Raw genomic sequence first — 22601 nt, 5'->3', positions numbered from 1 at the left:
TGGGCAATATACAAACCTCTCCATAACCCACATTTCTCAACCGATTCGAACCGTTCCAACATCCACACACTCCACTCACCTTGGACATTCAAGAATATTGGTGGTTCGGCCGCTCGCGCACATAGGGCATTGCAAATTCTAGTTTGGTTTAATATTTAACACAACTGTTTTACATAAACAAACAGTTGTTTATTCATAAATTGAAAATGTTGCAGACCGAAAGGGTTTAGGCTGAAGTTGAACACTTATTGCGCCTAACCCTATAAACAATATCAAATACAAGATGAGCTTCCAAAAAATATAACATTTCCTTTGCACAACATGTTATAAATACAAATTGTACACAACATAAACACTGTTCAATTATATACACAATAAAGACATGTGAAATATCCTTGTACACATTTACAAATGGTTGTTTTCCAAAACAGGTTAGAAAAACTGATTCTGGTTGCATGAAGATGGTTTAAAATAGCTATTTTCAAATTCATTCCTATACATTTATTTTTGTATTTTTTTAAAATTCTGAATCGATTTAGAATCGGGATGATTAAGAATCGCGATTCAGATGTAAATCGTTTTTTGTTTTTTTTGCACACAGTATTTACATGTTTAGCCATCTTTTGCTTGAAAATGCTGAATTTAGGATTACAAAATGTAAAATATGTTTTATTTTTATTTTTTCCTTAAAAAATGGTGAATAGGCAATATTTGAAGCGCAATGTGGTGAGGGATGACTGTTAATCACGTTGTACCCTTTTTATCAGAATGTTTAAAGGCCTACTGAAATTATTTGTATTTATTTAAACGGGGATAGCAGATCCATTCTATGTGTCATACTTGATCATTTCGGGATATTGCCATATTTTTGCTGAAAGGATTTAGTAGAGAACATCGACGATAAAGTTCGCAACTTTTGGTCGCCGATCAAAAAAAAGCCTTGCCTGTACCGGAAGTAGCGTGACGTCACAGGTTGAAAGGCTCCTCACATTTCCCCATTGTTTACACCAGCAGCGAGAGAGATTCGGACCGAGAAAGCGACGATTACCCCATTCATTTGAGCGAGGATGAAAGATTTGTGGATGAGGAACGTGAGAGTGAAGGACTAGAGTGCAGTGCAGGACGTATCTTTTTTCGCTCTGACCGTAACTTAGGTACAAGGGCTCATTGGATTCTACACTCTCTCCTTTTTCTATTGTGGATCACGGATTTGTATTTTAAACTACCTCGGATACTATATCCTCTTGAAAATGAGAGTCGAGAACGCGAAATGGACATTCACAGTGACTTTTATCTCCACGACAATACATTGGTGAAGCACTTTAGCTTCGGAGCTAACGTGATAGCATCGTGCTTAAATGCAGATAGAAACAACAGAAATAAGCCCCTGACTGGAAGGATAGACAGAAGATCAACAATACTACTATCAGGAGACACCGAACCAAACACTGGACCTGTAACTACATGGTTAATGCTGTGCCGCCTATCGAAGCCTCGCAATGCTGTTGCAAATGACGCCATTGAAGCTAACTTAGCTACGGGACCTCGTCAGAGCTATGATGAAAACATTAGCGCTCCACCTACGCCAGCCCTCATCTGCTCATCAACACCCGTGCTCACCGACGAAGGACTTCACCCGATCATCGATGCGGTCGGCGGCTAGCGTCGGATAGCGCGTCTGCTATCCAACTCAAAGTCCTCCTGGTTGTGTTGCTGCAGCCGGCCGCTAATACACCGATCCCACCTACAGCTTTCTTCTTTGCAGTCTCCATTGTTCATTAAACAAATTGCAAAAGATTCACCAACACAGATGTCCAGAATACTGTGGAATTTTGCAATGAAAACAGAGCTTTTTGTATTGAGATACAATGTGTCCGAATACTTCCGCTTCAACCATTGACGTCCCGCGCATACGTCATCATACATAGACGTTTTCAACCGGAAGTTCCCCGGGAAATTTAAAATTGCACTTTATAAGTTAACCCGGCCGTATTGGCATGTGTTGCAATGTTAAGATTTCATCATTGATATATAAACTATCAGACTGCGTGGTCGGTAGTAGTGGCTTTCAGTAGGCCTTTAAACCTCATATGTGCACAATTAGTTATGTCATTGTCCACCGCCTGCAGAAACATGAAATGATCATATTAATATTTCATTTTCCAGGAATTGAGCTTATAAAAACACACTGGCTGTCCTTCAAATGGCATACTTGGCATACGTTAGCGCACTTCTTCAAAATCCCAAGAATTGTGACAGCTGCTGACGCATGCACGGCTCGCATTAGTCATCTTTTTCCACGTGATTATTGGCCAGGAAGTCGCAGATTTTACAAAACCATGTTACTGTTGCCCTTCGCAAGGGACCCTCTTCGAAACACGATCTTTCGAAATGATCGCTGCATAATACACTGTACTTTGTGTGTGTGGTCCAATCCATGTTCGCTTGACCTCTCTGTTCCATAGTAAAGCTTGACTGTCATCTTTCGGGAATGTAAACAATGAAACACCGGCCGTGTTTGTGTTGCTGCAGCCGGCCGCTAATACACCGCTTCCCACCTACAGCTTTCTTCTTTGCTGTCTCCATTGTTCATTGAACAAATTGCAAAAGATTCACCAACACAGATGTCCAGAATACTGTGGAATTTTGCGATGAAAACAGACGACTTAATAGCTGGCCACCACGCTGTCCCAAAATGTCCTCTACAATACGTGACGTCACGCGCAGGCGTCATCATAACGAAACGTTTTCAGCAGGATATTTCGGCGGGAAATTTAAAATTGCACTTTAGTAAGCTAACCCGGCCGTATTGGCATGTGTTGCAATGTTAAGATTTCATCATTGATATATAAACTATCAGACTGCGTGGTCGGTAGTAGTGGCTTTCAGTAGGCCTTTAAACCTCATATGTGCACAATTAGTTATGTCATTGTCCACCGCCTGCAGAAACATGAAATGACCGTATTAATATTTCATTTTCCAGGAATTGAGCTTTTAAAAACACACAGGCTGTCTCTCAAATGGCATACTTGGCATACGTTAGCGTACTTCTTCAAAATCCCAAGAATTGTGACAGCTGCTGACGCATGCCCTCTGCTCACATTAGTCATCTTTTTCCACGTGATTATTAGCCAGGAAGTCGCAGATTTCACAAAACCATGTTACTGTTGCCCTTCGCAAGGGACCCTCTTCGAAACACGATCTTTCGAAATGATCGCTGCATAATACACTGTACTTTGTGTGTGTGGTCCAATCCATGTTCGCTTGACCTCTCTGTTCCATAGTAAAGCTTGACTGTCATCTTTCGGGAATGTAAACAATGAAACACCGGCTGTGTTTGTGTTGCTGCAGCCGGCCGCTAATACACCGCTTCCCACCTACAGCTTTCTTCTTTGCTGTCTCCATTGTTCATTGAACAAATTGCAAAAGATTCACCAACACAGATGTCCAGAATACTGTGGAATTTTGCGATGAAAACAGACGACTTAATAGCTGGCCACCATGCTGTCCCAAAATGTCCTCTACAATCCGTGACGTCACGCGCAGGCGTCATCATAACGAAACGTTTTCAGCAGGATAATTCGGCGCGGAATTTAAAATTGCACTTTAGTAAGCTAACCCGGCCGTGTTGGCATGTGTTGCAATGTTAAGATTTCATCATTGATATATAAACTATCAGACTGCGTGGTCGGTAGTAGTGGCTTTCAGTTGGCCTTTAAACCTCATATGTGCACAATTAGTTATGTCATTGTCCACCGCCTGCAGAAACATGAAATGATCGTATTAATATTTCATTTTCCAGGAATTGAGCTTTTAAACACACACTGGCTGTCCCTCAAATGGCATACTTGGCATACGTTAGCGCACTTCTTCAAAATCCCAAGAATTGTGACAGCTGCTGACGCATGCACGGCTCGCATTAGTCATCTTTTTCCACGTGATTATTGGCCAGGAAGTCGCAGATTTTACAAAACCATGTCCCCCCTATTACAAAAAAGGAACACATGCCACCCACGTATTTCTCACTGTGGAACACAGCCAGACACACACAGTAGCGCCTGTATCTGCCTGCACATAAACACACATATACGGAGTCTGTGCTGGTCTTGTTTGTTTGTTTGTGTTCTAAATAATGGCTTTGTGTCAGAACCTAACGGATGTTTCCAAACACTTCCATTTATTCCCATCTCCGGCGAGCCTATACCTGTCCAAACAGTACAGAGGAGAGGATGGAAGGCAACACTGAGGGAGGGAGAGATAACATCATCAATCTGGCACAACACACACTCACACACACACACACACACACACACACACCCCTTATAAAGATAAAGGGTGCATAGTTGAGCGTTGTTTATAGAAAGTAATCTACGTATAATGCATGCTTAGGATCCTCATTACCGCTCTGTACAAGGCTGGTGCTTTGCTGCACTGTTCACAGTTTTAAAAATAATTTTTAAAAAATATACAGGGGCCCACAATTTGGAGTTGAACCCTTTTTTTTTTACTAGCAAAAATGTACAGTCACGATGAAAAGTTGTACACTTGTAAAGAACATAATGTCATGGCTGTCTTGAGTTTCCAATAATTTCTACAACTCTTAACCTCCGGGCTGATGATTTTAGGGTGGAGGTAATCCTCCTTTTTCATTGTCCTATTTAAAGCACCTGTTTCATTGGTAGCAAAATACTACCATGCTTGACGGTAGGTCTGGTGTTCCTTGGAATAAAGGCCTCACCTTTTCTCCTCCAAATATATTGCTGGGTATTGTGGCCAAACAGCTCAATTTTTGTTTCATCTGACCACAGAACTTTCCTCCAGAAGGTCTTATCTTTGTCCATGTGGTGTCAGATGAAACAAAAATTGAGCTGTTTGGCCAAAAATATCCAGTAATATGTTTGGAGGAGAAAAGGTGAGGCTACATCCGTTTAGCACTCGACTTGTAAAAGCTCATCCTCTTTGTGTTCGGGTTCAAAAATTGACGGTTCTGGATTATAATTTTCCCCCCAAACTAATCGTTGTTGGCTTTCACAAAGTCTGCTTGATTAGCCTGGTTGTTGACGGGGAAGGGGTATGTGGTTCCTCCTCTACGTCACGGATCACGTGACTGGCTTTCTCATCAACTTTCAAAACGGCTCGGAAATCTCCACGAAATCGATACTATTTTAGTGTCATATATCAAATATATATGTTAATAGCTTCAATATAGAGGCAACTTGTCTTTCCATTATACTGCTACTTTAAAAAAGTTATATTTCACATTATGAATTCATTGAGATGATCTAATTTTTCAATAAGGTTCAAAATGTTTTTCATAATTATTTTCATTTGTACTTTGTGAACACGGACTTTGAACAGTTTCTTAAAGTAGATCATATAAATGCGGCCCGCCGGTGTCTTCAGATTGGCCCGCGACACGTCATGAGTTTAATAAGGAATTTTATATTCATTTTAAAGGTATAACACTTTAAATGCTGCTGTTTTGACACAATCTAGTGGACAACATGAGTTTTTACTGATCAAAGACTTTTTATGTTTGGAATGTGCAGCATCTATTTATACGACCGAATGCAAACAACCTTCCCTAATCATGGTGCAAAAAAAAAAATCTAAAAAATCCAACCAACACAAAATGTAAACAGACATGGTCACTGAACTCTGTGGATGTTATAAAAAACGTCCAATCACCATTTTTTTTTTTTTTTAAATTACAAAGCGTGATGGGAAAATGCTTAAGACTCTCCTTACTTATCCATGTTTGGTGCATTTTAGCTGCTTGATAATTCTGATTGATTACAAAACTTTAAGGAGGTTGTCACAGAAGTAAACAAGGTAGAAGTCAAACTTTTGCATACTCTTAATATCCAATTATATTACAATTAATATAATAAGTGTGTGTGTATGTATGTATGTATACACACACACACACACACACACATATATATATATATATATATATATATATATATATATATATATATACTACCGTTCAAAAGTTTGGGATCACATTGAAATGTCCTTATTTTTGAAGGAAAAGCACTGTACTTTTCAATGAAGATAACTTTAAACTAGTCTTAACTTTAAAGAAATACACTCTATACATTGCTAATGTGGTAAATGACTATTCTAGCTGCAAATGTCTGGTTTTTGGTGCAATATCTACATAGGTGTATAGAGGCCCATTTCCAGCAACTATCACTCCAGTGTTCTAATGGTACAATGTGTTTGCTCAATGGCTCAGAAGGCTAATTGATGATTAGAAAACCCTTGTGCAATCATGTTCACACATCTGAAAACAGTTTAGCTCGTCACAGAAGCTACAAAACTGACCTTCCTTTGAGCAGATTGAGTTTCTGGAGCATCACATTTATGGGGTCAATTAAACGCTCAAAGTGGCCAGAAAAAGAGAACTTTCATCTGAAACTCGACAGTCTATTCTTGTTCTTAGAAATTAAGGCTATTCCACAAAATTGTTTGGGTGACCCCAAACTTTTGAACGGTAGTGTATATATATATATATATATATATATATATATATATATATATATATATATATATATATATATATATATATATATATATATATATATATGGATATGTATGTGTGTTAACATATGTATATGTATGTGTGTGAATATACTGTATATATATATATATATATATATATGGATATGTATGTGTGTTAACATATGTATATGTATGTGTGTGAATATACTGTATATATATATATATATATATATATATATATATATATATATATATATATATATATATATATATATATATATATATATATATATATATATATATGTATATAGTTACTTTACGTGCAGTCGGCTTTCGGCCCTCAACCACATTTTTTTAGCCCGATGCGGCCCCCAGGTCAAAAAGTTTGGTCACCCCTGGCTTAATCCATTCTATAATTGAATTCCACATACTGATATGCTAAAGGTCCTAAGTGTTGTACGTGCATACAAATGCTAAAGGGCCTAAGTGTTGTACGTGCATACAAATGTTTTAAGATAACTTTTCTCTGAGGTTGCATTTCTTCACTGTTGGTGACCAGAATTGTACATTTTTGGGTAGCAGGTTATAGTTTGCTTTCTGCATAATTGTTCACCAAATCATTGAATTTCAATATTTTGGATTTAATAAATAAAGGGTATTAAATGACTCGATATCGTACGTTATGAATTATTCTAACGGCTCATAAATAAAGTCTACTTTTGCATTTCATTTGCACTGTTGGTGATAGTTTCCAATTATAAAAACACACATTTAGTATCTCATGAAATACAAATAAATGTCAAAAAGATCAATATTAAAAACTACTGGTTACTTATTGAGCCTTCTTTTTGTCTCCATTGACCTCCTGGAATCAAATTACTTGTGTACGACATTCGAGTTAGTTGAGACTTGCGGGTAAGAACGACTCGCCTTAATGAGTATTTCAAAAGACTCGAGTCGTTCGCGAATGTCCCATATCTACCAAGCAAAGACCTGCAACCCACCTTCCTGACACGCACGAGTTAACCATCATTGATAGAGCAGCCACGACAGTAGTACGGGGATTCACATGGTCCCAGTTGTCGCAGTTTACCTGACACATGAAACGGGACAAATTTGGAGCGTGCACTATCCACTTTAGCCGCCAGACGGCATTAGAGTGTTGGATATATTAAAATGTGCTTTTTGACAATTCCAACTTTGACCACGGTGTCAGTCGCTAGTGTAGAGTGGCGCTGTGGAGGGAGGTGTGGCCAGCGCGCCTGCAGGAGCAAAGGTCACCGCCTCAGTCTATGGTGCTGAGGACGAGCACCATTGGATAGGGTCGGGGCATGGGCTGACGGCGAGACACAGCTGGCAGGTGATTACAGTTCACAGGTGGTACGTGTTAATCTAATCATCGGTTGTCTTTAACAGTAAGCGGCCGGGAGCAGGAGGAGAGAGAGGATACGGACGTGCTGAAAAGTCGCATCCTGCTGGAGAGAAAACTTGGGATAAAATCTTTGTAGATTAAAACATTGTTCAACTTTGCACGCCTGGATCCTGTGAGGTGTATGTCAGTGGAACCGCTAGGAAGCGACTTCCACAGGCGCTTTCCATCATTTTCCACAGACTGCATTGCAAAATTATTAACCCCTTCTTCCGCATAAGAATCCATTCCCTACTGTCGGCAGAGGAGTCCCGATCCGATCTTGATCTTGGTCCAATATCAGCAAAAACAGATGGCTGTTATCCTAAAGGTAAGCTCCAATACAAGCAGTCAGCTAAATGTCCTTGAATAAAGTACTTTTCTTGGATTTTAGTGAAGTCATTTATGAATAATAAACATGGTAGGTGTAGAGAATGCATATATGTTTAAGAGTTATTTCTTTATTCATAGTCATGTTTAAAGCAGCTAGTGTTTTTCCATTTGTACTCTCTCTATTTCTTATCTTATGTCCGCAAGTAAACTGTATGCTTTACCTTGAAGGCTTGGAATGTAGGAGTTGCAGTACTCCCTTTATATTGTATCTGTATTAAAACAATGAGGCTGTATTCCTTTCTGGACAGCGTGGGGGCTGTTTTCCTATTGAAGAAGTTGTCTCTTTCCCTTTGAATGTTAGACCAATTCGAGATGCCGGTATGACTGTATTGGTGTGGGCTGGTCTCCTAAAGCTTTAGTAAAACTTGATAATATTCCTATTCTGTCTTGATGGTCCTTCTTACACTGCATATATGTCATCTGAAATAATTTGGGATTGACCAGTGACTTTAATTCCCTGGGAGGGAAGGCTGGTCAGAAGCAACATAGGCTATAGGCTACCAAGAGCTAGCAGCTACACAACAGCCAAGCACACACTAGCACACTACATACTACGTAATTGGTGTCCTGAATTGAACAACATATAAAGTAAATCTCCTTGTAAAACATGACATTTGTCAATATAAACAAGTATCAAACATCCATAGTCACATATTACTTAAACATACAAAGTCTCAGAATAGTTCTCATTTCATTTACTCTTACCAGTTGCAAATATTTATTTTTTGGTTGATTTGATTTTCAGGATTATTTAGTTCATCCAGTTGGCAATATTTTCAGTTTTTAATTGGCCCCCTTGGGAACATGAATTCTCCGCCGCATGATCAAAACACTGGTGTTTTGATTTTGATTTGGCTTTTGAGCAATACCACCACGGTGATGGCCTGGAGCGCACGAGTCAAACTCCCGTGTTTCATCTGGCCAAAAGGAAACATCTGTAGATAAACCAACATTCGACCCGCATGGCAAATTTCAAGAAAGGAGTGCAAAACGAGCCTAAAGACAAAACTTCTACTAATAATGCATATTCAAAAATATAAATTGAGGCCACAGGGATTTTAATTCTAACTAATTTTACTAGAGGTGTAAGATTACTAATAAAATAGCAATAAATCAATTGTGCATGACTAAAAACAACTTTGATTATTAAAACCCATCTGTAAAAAGTAACACATTAAAGATATATTTTAATACAGTTAAAAGTGAGCATTGGAACAAAAACAAGGCATGCTGGAAAATCTTGCTCCGCCTCGCCAACTCTTCCAAATTCTGCAGAAAACTCATGGAAATGTTTCTTGTCTACCGACGTCCCGACTGTACTTACAGAAGTCCCAGGTCCATTGTTGTGCATTTAGTATATCATAGTTTTTTTTTGTCCTGATAAGGGATGTAACAACTTTCTTGGTGAAAGAAAAAATAAATAAATAATAAAAAATAAAAATATATACATATACACATATACAGTATGTGTGTACATATATATGTATATATATATATATATATATATATATATATATATATATATATATATATATATATATGTATATATAAACATATATATATATATATATATATATATATATATATATATATATATATATATATATATATATATATATGTATATATAAACATATATATATATATATATATATATATATATATATATATATATATATATATATGTATATATAAACATTTTTATATATATATATATATATATATATATATATATATATATATATATATATATATATATATATATATATATATATATATATACACACTACCGTTCAAAATTTTGGGGTCACCCAAACAATTTTGTGGAATAGCCTTCATTTCTAAGAACAAGAATAGACTGTCGAGTTTCAGATGAAAGTTCTCTTTTTCTGGCCATTTTGAGCGTTTAATTGACCCCACAAATGTGATGCTCCAGAAACTCAATCTGCTCAAAGGAAGGTCAGTTTTGCAGCTTCTGTAACGAGCTAAACTGTTTTCAGATGTGTGAACATGATTGCACAAGGGTTTTCTAATCATCAATTAACCTTCTGAGCCAATGAGCAAACAAATTGTACCATTAGAACACTGGAGTGATAGTTGCTGGAAATGGGCCTCTATACACCTATGTAGATATTTCACCAAAAACCAGACATTTGCAGCTAGAAAAGTCATTTACCACATTAGCAATGTATAGAGTGTATTTCTTTAAAGTTAAGACTAGTTTAAAGTTATCTTCATTGAAAAGTACAGTGCTTTTCCTTCAAAAATAAGGACATTTCAATGTGACCCCAAACTTTTGAACGGTAGTGTGTATATATATATATATATATATATATATATATATATATATATATATATATATATATATATATATATATATATATATATATATATATATATATATATATATATAGTCAGGGTTTCTATGGTTTAGCTGTCATACAGTGCTCAATACCGGGGTAAAGCGGAATATACGTTAGGTCAGGAAAAAACACAGAGGCTATTTCCCTGTTTCCCTGCTCTACAGGGGATTGTATTTGATAAAATCCCCTGAAGAGCATGGAAACCTGCAAAACAGGCTTGTAGGGATGAAATAGCCTCTGTGTTTTTTCCTTACCTAACGCACACATATATATATTCACATATTTTGTACGCGTGAATTTAAATAAGTTCATTTTACTTCCATTTTAATTTGTAAAAAAAAAAAGTTAAATGATAAAGAAAAAAAACGTGTGTAGGGTGCGTCATGTCCGCAAATTAATTTCCTGTTGTCATTTTGCTTTGAGTATCAATGGATCTCTCTTTAAGAGAGCACAGCCTTTAGGTTTAACATGCAAAATTCAATATGAGTTGCTCAGACAGTGATGAATTTACACAAGTTCCGCCGCGGTCTGTCATTATATCATTCACCGTAACATCCCGAGCTCAAAGGATGACGAGGAGACGGATGATCAACAATCACTATCAAAACGAGCCAATAGTATCTCCCACGTGTTCCATCAATCACTTGTCACCACGCATCTACCAACTCTGTCGGGGAATAGAACTCTTCAAGCAGGAACGAGTGAACCACAATGCAGATAGTTTGGAAAATGCACATTTCCGTAAAAAAAAATGTCTGCTCGACTGATGGGATGTTCATATCTTCCCGTTTGTCAGTCCACACAAAAACACATTCATCAGCTGTCATGCACTTTTTTTGTCCGAGGCAGAAAAGGCAACCGCTGATGATTGGCAGACAACACCTCCATCTTTAAAGGCCTACTGAAATGAAATGTTCTTATTCAAACGGGGATAGCAGATCCATTCTATGTGTCATACTTGATCATTTCGCGATATTGCCATGTTTTTGCTGAAAGGATTTAGTAGAGAACATCGACGATAAAGTTTTGGTCGCTGATAAAAAAAGCCTTGCCTGTACCGGAAGTAGCGTGACGTCACAGGTTGAAGGGCTCCTCACATTTGCACATTGTTTTCAATGCAGCGAGAGCGATTCGGACCGAGAAAGCGACGATTACCCCATTAATTTGAGCCAGGATGAAAGATTTGTGGATGAGGAACATGAGAGTGAAGGACTAGAGTGCAGTGCAGGACGTATCTTTTTTCGCTCTGACCGTAACTTAGGTACAAGCTGGCTCATTGGATTCCACACTCTCTCCTTTTTCTATTGTGGATCACGGATTTGTATTTTAAACCACTTCGGATACTATATCCTCTTGAAAATGAGAGTCGAGAACGCGAAATGGACATTCACAGTGACTTTTATCTCCACGACAATACATCGGCGAAGCACTTTAGCTACGGAGCTAACGTGATAGCATCGGGCTTAACTGCATATAGAAACAGACGAAATAAGCCCCTGCCTGGAAGGATAGACAGAAGATCAACAATACTACTATTACTATTAAACCATGGACATGTAACCACACGGTTAATGCTGTACCGCCTGGCGAAGCCTAGCAATGCTGTTGCTAACGACGCCATTGAAGGTAACTTAGCTACGGGACCTCGACAGAGCTATGCTAAAAACATTAGCTCTCCACCTACGCCAGCTCTCATCTGCTCATCAACACCCGTGCTCACCTGCGTTCCAGCGGCGCGACGAAGGACTTCACCCGATCATCGATGCGGCGCGGCGGCGGGCGTTGTAGCTTTCAAAGACACCCCGGCCGCCATCAGAGTCGGCAAGAAACATATATTTCCCCAAATTTACGTACGTGACATGCACATAGCGCCACGCACGTACGGGCAAGCGATCACATGTTTGGAAGCCAAAGCTGTACTCACGGTAGCGCGTCTGCTATCCATCTCAAAGTCCTCCGGGTTGTGTTGCTGCAGCCAGCCACTAATACACCGCTTCCCACCTACAGCTTTCTTCTTTGCAGTCTCCATTGTTAAATGAACAAATTGCAAAAGATTCACCAACACAGATGTCCAGAATACTGTGGAATTCAATGATGAAAACAGACAATTTCAGCTGGCGACCGTGCTATTCCAAAATGTCTCCTTCAACCCTTGACGTCACGCGCAAACGTCATCAACCCGAGACGTTTTCAGCCGGAAGTTTCCCGGGAAATTTAAAATTGCACTTTATACGTAAGTTAACCCGGCCGTATTGGCATGTGTTGCAATGTTAAGATTTCATCATTGATATATAAACTATCAGACTGCGTGGTCGGTAGTAGTGGGTTTCAGTAGGCCTTTAAAATCAGCGCACACTTACACGGAGAAAAGGAAACTACATGAATGTTGTTTTGTAATGGCCTGCGTGTGACCACTACTCATGTAGACGCCCTTGGCCATAAAGGAAAATATCCACTGGACGTAATAATCTTTTATCATAGATTTTATGAGGGGTATTTTATTTGAACTAAGCAAAATTATCTGCCAATAGAACAATCAAATTTGGCTTGTCAAGACTTTCCAAAACAAGTAAAATTAGCTAACCTCAATGAACCCCCAAATAATAATAGATAATTTAGGACCAAAACCCTTAAAACAAGTAAAACACTCTAACATAAAATCTGCTTAGTGAGAAGAATTATCTTATCAGACAGAAAATAAGCAAATATCACCCTTATTTGAGATATTTCATCTTACTTAGAGTTCCGTTTTTGCAGTGCACTCATGTAGACGCCCTTCGCCATAAAGGAAAATATCCACTGGACGTAATAATCTTTTATCGTAGATTTTATGAGGGGTATTTTATTTGAACTAAGCACAATTATCTGCCAATAGAACAATCAAATTTGGCTTGTCAAGACTTTCCAAAACAAGTAAAATTAGCTAACCTCAATGAACCCCCAAATAATAATAGATAATTTAGGACCAAAACCCTTAAAACAAGTAAAACACTCTAACATAAAATCTGCTTAGTGAGAATAATTATCTTATCAGACAGAAAATAAGCAAATATCACCCTTATTTGAGATATTTCATCTTACTTAGATTTCAGTTTTTGCAGTGCACTCATAAAGGAAAATATCCACTGGACGTAATAATCTTATATAGTAGATTTTCAATCAATCAATCTGCATATGCTGACATATGCAGTAACATATTGTGTCATTTATAATTGTATCCATCCATCCATCCATTTCCTACCGCTTATTTCCTTTTGTCAAAATGATTGAGGACAAGCTGTAAAAAAAATATTATTATTCCACTCGTTCATTCACTGTTATTATCTGCTTATTTTCTGTTTCAACATGTTCTATTTACACTTCTGTTAAAATGTAATAATCACTTATTCTTCTGTTGTTTGATACTTTACATGAATTTTGGATGATACCATGAATTTAGGTATTGATCCGATACCAAGTAGTTACAGGATCATACATTGGTCATATTCAAAGTCCTCATGTGTCCAGGGACTTATTTCCTGACTTTATAAACATAATATGAATTTTTAAAAATTATGCTAAAAAGTATTAATTTAATCATAGTAGTATCCTTTATACACACTCCTGTACTTGGTATCATTACAGTGGATGTTAGGTGTAGATCCACCCATGACATTTGTTTACATTGTGACACCGGGTGAACTATTATATCCTCTACGGTGTGTAGTGAAGCATGTTTAGCTATTCCTCGTCCTGCAGGGATGATACTTGTAAGAAACTTACTTTGCCACCATGGAGACGAGGATTAGTGATTTAGAAGTAGCTAAAACACTGCCGACTGCGGATGGACTTTAGCTGCTTACTAGTTAGCCATGTCTTAAAGCACCTCTTCCTGAGGGTGTTTCAGTGTTATAACTTCACCTTTATCTTTACTTTTCAGGCCAAAATGCGTCCGTTCTCCCTTTTCTGTCTACACACCGTGTCTGCTTGTAAGTACTTTGTGATTGTGCGCTGCCGAACATGCTCCTCTGCTCGTAAAACCAGCAATGACACGACGACGATAGGGGGCTAGGGGGTGGGGGACCGGTACTTTTTAGAGGCGGTACAGTACCGAATATGATTCATTAGTATCACGGTACTATACTAATACCGGTATACCGTACAACCCTCGTTCATTTTATTGAAGTCACTCATACTTTACTTTTTATCTCATTCATTATGTTTTATTTAGTTTTATTGAGTTATTGTTATCTTCATATGTTTTACTCGTATTTTATGCTTTATTCCTACTAATGGTTCCTAATATTTTTCCAGGTTTTATGCAGATGGCTCCTGTGATAGTGTTTACTCACCTGGCTCCTCTGTACTCAGACATGTGTGTGATGATGGGGGATGAGGGTCATCTGGTTTTGTTTTTAAGTCTTTGTGTTGCATTTCTTTTGTATATGAAAGACCATTTGATTGATCGATTGATTACAGTATCCATATTTTCGATAACGCCGCACGTGCTTTACCTACAGTACCGCACATTTCAAAATAAGAGCTCACGGAGACGCCGAGTGAAAAATATGAGCGCACACAAAGTTTCCGTATCAAACTATTTCCGTTTCTATCTTGATGGCTGGGGGAGAAGGAGAAGGAACTGAAGTAGAGATCAATCAGCTGTCAGAGTGTATCTGAGCTAGAGTGAGCCCTCCGAGGTGAAGTCAGTCAGCTACAGAGGAGAAAAAGAGAGGATTGTTGATTGGAGTCGAGGCTTAATGGCAGCCAGAGTAGAAGAGCAACATCACTGCCGCCTCAGGCATCACAGCGCTACGTCATACCTGCACGCTTTTGGGAATGCAGAAAGAATGAGTGAAAAGCACACATCCAAAACAGCAGTTTGTTTGCTTTTGTTTGCTGTCTCACAGCTGAAGTTCGCTTCTGTCCCTCAAGATCCAATAATCCATAGGGCTTATTGTTGGACTGAAAGCTGAGAGTTGACACCTTCACCAAGGTCACAAAGGTACTGCAGAGACATGACGATTGGGGGTAGCAGGGTCAGAAAAGTACTGCAGAGAAAGGACAATTGGGGTAGCAGGGTCAGAAATGTACTGCAGAGACAGGACCATTGGGGGTTCCAAGGTCAGAAAGGTACTGCAGAGACAGGACGATTGGGGTAGCAGGGTCAGAAAAGTACTGCAGAGACAGGACCATTGGGGGTAGCAGGGTCAGAAATGTACTGCAGAGACAGGACCATTGGGGGTTCCAAGGTCAGAAAGGTACTGCAGAGACAGTACCATTGGGGGTAGCAGGGGCAGAAAAGTACTGCAGAGACAGGACCATTGGGGGTAGCAGGGGCAGAAAAGGATTGCAGAGACAGGACCATTGGGGGTAGCAGGGTCAGAAAGGTACTAAAAAGACAGGACAATTGGGGGTATCAGGGTCGGAAAGGTACTGTAAAGACAGGACCATTGGGGGTAGCAGGGGCAAAAAGGTACTGCAAAGACAGGACCATTGGGGTACCAGGGTCAGAAAGGTACTAAAAAGACAGGACAATTGGGGGTACCAGGGTCAAAAAGGTACTGTAAAGACAGAACCATTGGGGGTACCAGGGTCAGAAAGGTGCTGCATAGATAGGACCATTGAGGGTATCAGGGTCAGAAAGGTACTGCAGAGACAGGACCATGGTGGTACCAGTGTCAGAAAAGTACTGCACAGACAGGACTATTGGGGGGTACCAAGGTCAGAAAGGTACTGCAAAGACAGGACAGTTGGGGTAGCAGTTCCAGAAAGGTACTGCAAAGACAGGACAGTTGGGGTAGCAGTTCCAGAAAGGTACTGCAGAGACAGGACCATTGGGAGTTCCAAGGTCAGAAAGGTACTGCAGAGACATGACCATTGGGGGTAGCAGGGTCAGAAAGGTACTGCAAAAACAGGATCATTGGGGTATCAGGGTCATAAAGGTACTGCACAGACAGGACCATTGGGGGGTACCAGGGTCAGAAAAGTACTGCAGAGACAGGACCATTGGGGATAGCAGTGTCAGTAAGGTACTGCAAAGACAGGATCATTGGGAGTTCCAAGGTCAGAAAGGTACTGCAGAGATATGACCATTGGGGGTAGCAGGGTCAGAAAGATACTGCAAAAACAGGACCATTGGGGGTAGCAGGGTCAGAAAGGTACTGCAGAGAAGGACCTTTGGGGATTCCAAGGTCTGAATGGTACTGCAGAGACAGGACCATTGGGGGTACCAAGGTCAGAAAGGTACTGCAAAGACAGGACTATTGCGTGTAGCAGGGTCAGAAAAGTATTCAAAAGACAGGACAATTGGGGGTAGCAGGGTCAGAAAGCTACTGCAGAGACAGGACCATTGGGGGTTCCAAGGTCAGAAAGGTACTGCAGAGACAGGACCATTGGGGGTAGCATGGTCAGAAAGGTACTGCAGAGACAGGACCATTGGGGGTAGCAGGGTCAGAAAAGTACTGCAGAGACAGGACCATTGGGGGGTACCAGGGTCAGAAAGTTACTGTAAAAACAGGACCATTGGGGGTACCAAGGTCAGAAAGGTACTGCAGAGACAGGACAATTGAGGGTACCAGGGTCAGAAAGGTACTGCAAAGACAGGACTATGGGAGGTAGCAGGGTCAGAAAGGTACTGCAAAGACAGGATCATTGGGGTATCAGGGTCAGAAAGGTACTGCACAGACAGGACCATTGGGGGTTCTAAGGCCAGAAATGTACTGCAGAGACAGGACCATTGGGGGTAGTAGGGTCAGAAATGTACTGTAAAGACAGGACCATTGGGGGTTCCAAGGCCAGAAAGGTACTGCAGAGACAGGACCATTGGGGGTAGCAGTGCCAGAAAGGTAATGCACAGACAGGACCATTGGGGGTAGCAGTGCCAGAAAGGTAATGCACAGACAGGACCATTGGGGGGTACCAAGGTCAGAAAGATACTGCTGAGACAGGACTATTGGGGGGTACCAGGGTCAGAAAGGTACTGCAGAGACAGGACCATTGGGGGTTCCAAGGTCAGAAAGGTACTGCAGAGACAGGACCATTGGGGGTAGCATGGTCAGAAAGGTACTGCAGAGACAGGACCATTGGGGGTAGCAGGGTCAGAAAAGTACTGCAGAGACAGGACCATTGGGGGGTACCAGGGTCAGAAAGTTACTGTAAAAACAGGACCATTGGGGGTACCAAGGTCAGAAAGGTACTGCAGAGACAGGACAATTGAGGGTACCAGGGTCAGAAAGGTACTGCAAAGACAGGACTATGGGAGGTAGCAGGGTCAGAAAGGTACTGCAAAGACAGGATCATTGGGGTATCAGGGTCAGAAAGGTACTGCACAGACAGGACCATTGGGGGTTCTAAGGCCAGAAATGTACTGCAGAGACAGGACCATTGGGGGTAGTAGGGTCAGAAATGTACTGTAAAGACAGGACCATTGGGGGTTCCAAGGCCAGAAAGGTACTGCAGAGACAGGACCATTGGGGGTAGCAGTGCCAGAAAGGTAATGCACAGACAGGACCATTGGGGGTAGCAGTGCCAGAAAGGTAATGCACAGACAGGACCATTGGGGGGTACCAAGGTCAGAAAGATACTGCTGAGACAGGACTATTGGGGGGTACCAGGGTCAGAAAGGTACTGCAGAGACAGGACCATTGGGGGTAGGATGGTCAGAAAGGTACTGCAGAGATAGGACCATTGGGGTACCATGGTTAGAAAGGTACTGCAAACACAGGACCATTGGGGGTATCAGGGTCAGAAAGGTACTGCAGAGACAAGACCACTGTATTTTGGTCATTTTATGCATTACCAGAACTTCTTTTTTCAACACTTTATTTCCGTTTCCAAAGCAATGCACTTGTAACTTCTGGCAACTGATGTCTGTTCCTACTTCTGGAAACTTGTAATCACGGAAGACTTGGTAATAGAAAATGAAGACAACTATTTTTGGACAAATAGGGATTCACAAAGTTATCTTTTTGAAGCTGAACTTACTGAGGATGAACTACTGCTTCTAAAAGCCAGCCCGAAGAGAGGCTGAAACGTTGGAGCAGACGGAGGCCGAGAGAGTGAGGTGAAAGTGACTTGGGCGCTGTAAATGTGGAACTGTGAGCCAAGCTGTTTTGGAATTAATCGGAGAGCTTATCATTAGCTGCATTAGGAGCCTTTGTTTGTTTACGTACTACAAAAAGACAAGTTGTCTAGTATGTTCACTATTTTATTTAAGGACAACATTGTAATAAGAAACATATGTTTAATGTACCCTAAGTAAGCAATAATGCCATTTTTTGTGGCCCCCTTTATTTAGAAAAGTACCGAAAAGTATCAGAATACATTTTGGTACCGGTACCAAAATATTGGTATCGGGACAATACTAGTTGAGACCTCTTGTCAGGGCTTAGTATCCAACCCGGTCCATTCCTCTAGGAACGCCCACATTATTGAAAATCCGGTCCACATGTTTATGGTTTCCTTAGTAAGGTAGAGCCGGCGAGAGAGCACTTAGCAAGGTCATCTCAACTGTTATCAACCGTGCATCGACTTAATAATTTCCAGTCCTTTCAACTTAAAAGCACTGCTATGTCCACTAAAACGTATGTCAGCTAAAAAAGTAATAATCTGTAATATTTCCTTTTTCTTTTTTTTAACTATGACTAGGGAAGGTTGTTTTGATAACGTCATGCAAGTCAACACTGTGCTATTATTCCAAAGTACTTTCAAGGGTTATTGATGTGATTTGCTCACATTGTCCACCAGATGGCAGCAAATACGAAGCATTCTGAGACTGCCTGGTAAAAAAGGATGAATTTGCACTGGGCCCCTGGGGGGGCCGTAGTTTGGACACCACCGCTTTAACCCGATCATCAATGCAAAAGGACAGACATGAGAGTCAATACACACGAGAATGACGGTTTGACATAAATAGGACAGGGAGGTTGAGGACTACTTCTGTATGTTAACAAACCATTTTAAAAGTTAAATTACCAACGATTGTCACACACTCCATGTCCATAGAATATGCTAAAGATTAGCATTAACAATTTTACATGGCGATTTCAACACAATGTCATTTTTTTTTACAATTTCCCATGTCAGGAGGGCAAGAAGGAGGCGCTCAAAAGTACAGCAAGGCTCCATTTTTTCAAAACAGACCAGCTCGATGCTAACTGACAGTGAATTATCCATAAAATATGCTAATGATTAGCATTAGTGATTTTACATGGCGATTTCAACACAATGTTCAATTGTGTTACAATGTTCCATGTCAGCAGAGTAAGAAGGCACTCAAAAGTACAGTAAGGCTCCATTTTTTCAAAACACGCTAGCTCGATGCTAACTGACATTGGATTATCCATAAAATATGCTAATGATTAGAATTAGCAATTTTACATGGCAATTTTAACACAATGTTCAATTTTGTTACAATTTCCCATGCCAGCAGGGCAAGAAGAAGGTGCTGAAAAATATAGCAAGGCTCCATTTTTTTTCAAAACACGCAAGCTTGAAGCTAACTGACATGAGATTATCCATAGAACATACTAAGGATTAGCATTTGCAATTTTACATGGCGATTTCAACACAATGTTCAATTTTGTTACAATGTTCCATGTCAGCAGGGTAAGAAGAAGGTGCTCAAAAGTACAGCAACGGTCAATTTTTCTAAACACGCTAGCTTGATGCTAACTGATATTGGATTATCCCGAGAACATGCTAAAAATTAGCATTTGCGATTTTACATGGCGATTTCAACACAATGTTTAATTTTGTTACAATGTTCCATGTCAGCAGAGTATGAAGGCACTCCAAAAAAAGTAAGGCTCCATTTTTTCAAAACACGCTAGCTTGATGCTAACAGACATTGGATTATCCATAGAACATGCTAAAGATTAGCATTTGCAATTTTACATGGCAACATCAACACAATTTTCAATTTTGTTACAATGTTCCATGTCAGCAGAGTAAGAAGGCACTCCAAAAAAAAGTAAGGCTACATATTTTCAAAACACACTAGCTTGATGCTAACTGACATTGGATTATCCATAGAACATGCTAAAGATTAGCATTTGCAATTTTACATGGCGATTTCAACACAATGTTCAATTTTGTTACAATGTTCCATGTCAGCAGGGTAAGAAGAAGGTGCTCAAAAGTAAAGCAACGGTCCATTTTCCTAAACACGCTAGCTTGATGCTAACTGATATTGGATTATCCAGAGAACATGCTAAAAATTAGCATTTGCGATTTTACATGGCAATTTCAACACAATGTTTAATTTTAAAGTACCAACGATTTTCACACACACACACACACACACACACACACTAGGTGTGGCGAAATTATTCTCTGCATTTGACCCATCACCTTTGATCACCCCCTGGGAAGTGAAGGGAGCAGTGAGCAGCAGCGGTGGCCACGCCCGGGAATCATTTTTTGGTGATTTAACCCCCAATTCCAACCCTTGATGCTGAGTGTCAAGATGTTAACTCAATTAACCCTGTAACACCCCTTGTTGTAAAATTACAACGTTACCTTTAACCATCCTAAAAAACAATCTGTTATATAATTTATTTATTTTTTTACCACATTTACATAGTCATTGGGTCCCCAAAGGGTTTTGGTCCAAAACATATAAAAGATGTGTCATTATTCAGTATTATTATTTGTGTTATTATTCAAGTTTTTAAATCTCTAGATCAACATTAGGTCTATCTGTCAATATAACATTTTTTAAAGATTTAAATTGTATGCTCTTTTTGTCAAAGAAAACCCTTTTTTTTAATGAAAAAAACACAAAATATGCAATATTTTCACCCAATAAAATTTTTAAGTGGAATATTTGACATGATATAATAATTGGAGTCTTAAAAAGGTCCATAACTCATAACACCATTGATTTTAATTCATTATTATTTTTTGAGCAATGACACTTAAAAACTAATCACACTAAAATTGTAGGGGATCCAAATTATTAAAGTGTTAAAAAATAAATTATATATATATATATATATATTTTTACTGTTTACTTTTAACACAATAATCTCGAGATCAACTTCAGATCTATCTGTCAATTATAAGTTTTATTGTTGTTTATGTTTTTTTGTTTGTTCGTTTTAGGCCCTTTAAAAAAAAAACGCTCGTTTTTTTACATGGCAAACACAAAATATGCAACATTTTCCCAAAAAAATATTTCAAAATATTTATTGTGACGTAATTGGAGCCTTGAATAGGTCAATAATTCATAATGACATTGATTTTGATTCATCATTATTTTTTAAAGAAAGAAACAGCCTACATGGCAGCTTTGTGTGATTAGAGTAAACATTGCTACATTTTCTTGTTACATTTCACCTGTTTGCTCTTTAAATACCACTTTTAATATTTTTTATTTTTTTTCAATCGTATTTTTAAAATGTGCCGTGGGGCCGTTAAAAAATGACCTGCAGGCCGCCAATGGCCCCCGGGCCGCACTTTGGACACCCCTGGTCCAGAGCATGTACATATGTAGTTATTGTGGAAAAAAATGCATCAAATTTCATTTAGAGCTTGTTATATAATTGTTACAATTATAAAAAGAGGGGGAAAAAGCGTTTTTTAAGAGTTTTATCTTGTTTCATATTTTTTATATTTGTAATAAATGACTTCATAAAAATATAAATAATGTGTGATTATCATTAATGGTATATACCGTTATGGGGCTAAGTAAGCAATCAACCCTGCAAATTAACCCTTAGTTAATTTAATTTCATTTCATTTTTACCACAATTATTCAGTTATACATTTACACACCAATGCCTGAAAAGGAGTAGGATGAAGAAAAATCGTATATTTTCCTGCCCCCTTCAACATAATACGTAGTCTTACTTAATGATATATAAACCAACAATTACATCCAAATATAACGAAAACAAACAAAAAAACACAAGTGCAAAACTTCATGAAGTACAAACCGAACAAAAAAAAC

The sequence above is a fragment of the Entelurus aequoreus genome, linkage group LG20 (genome assembly GCF_033978785.1).
Source record: "Entelurus aequoreus isolate RoL-2023_Sb linkage group LG20, RoL_Eaeq_v1.1, whole genome shotgun sequence".
Lineage (NCBI taxonomy): Eukaryota > Metazoa > Chordata > Actinopteri > Syngnathiformes > Syngnathidae > Entelurus > Entelurus aequoreus.
The sequence above is the reverse complement of the archived record's forward strand: the minus strand, read 5'-3'. Positions refer to the sequence as shown.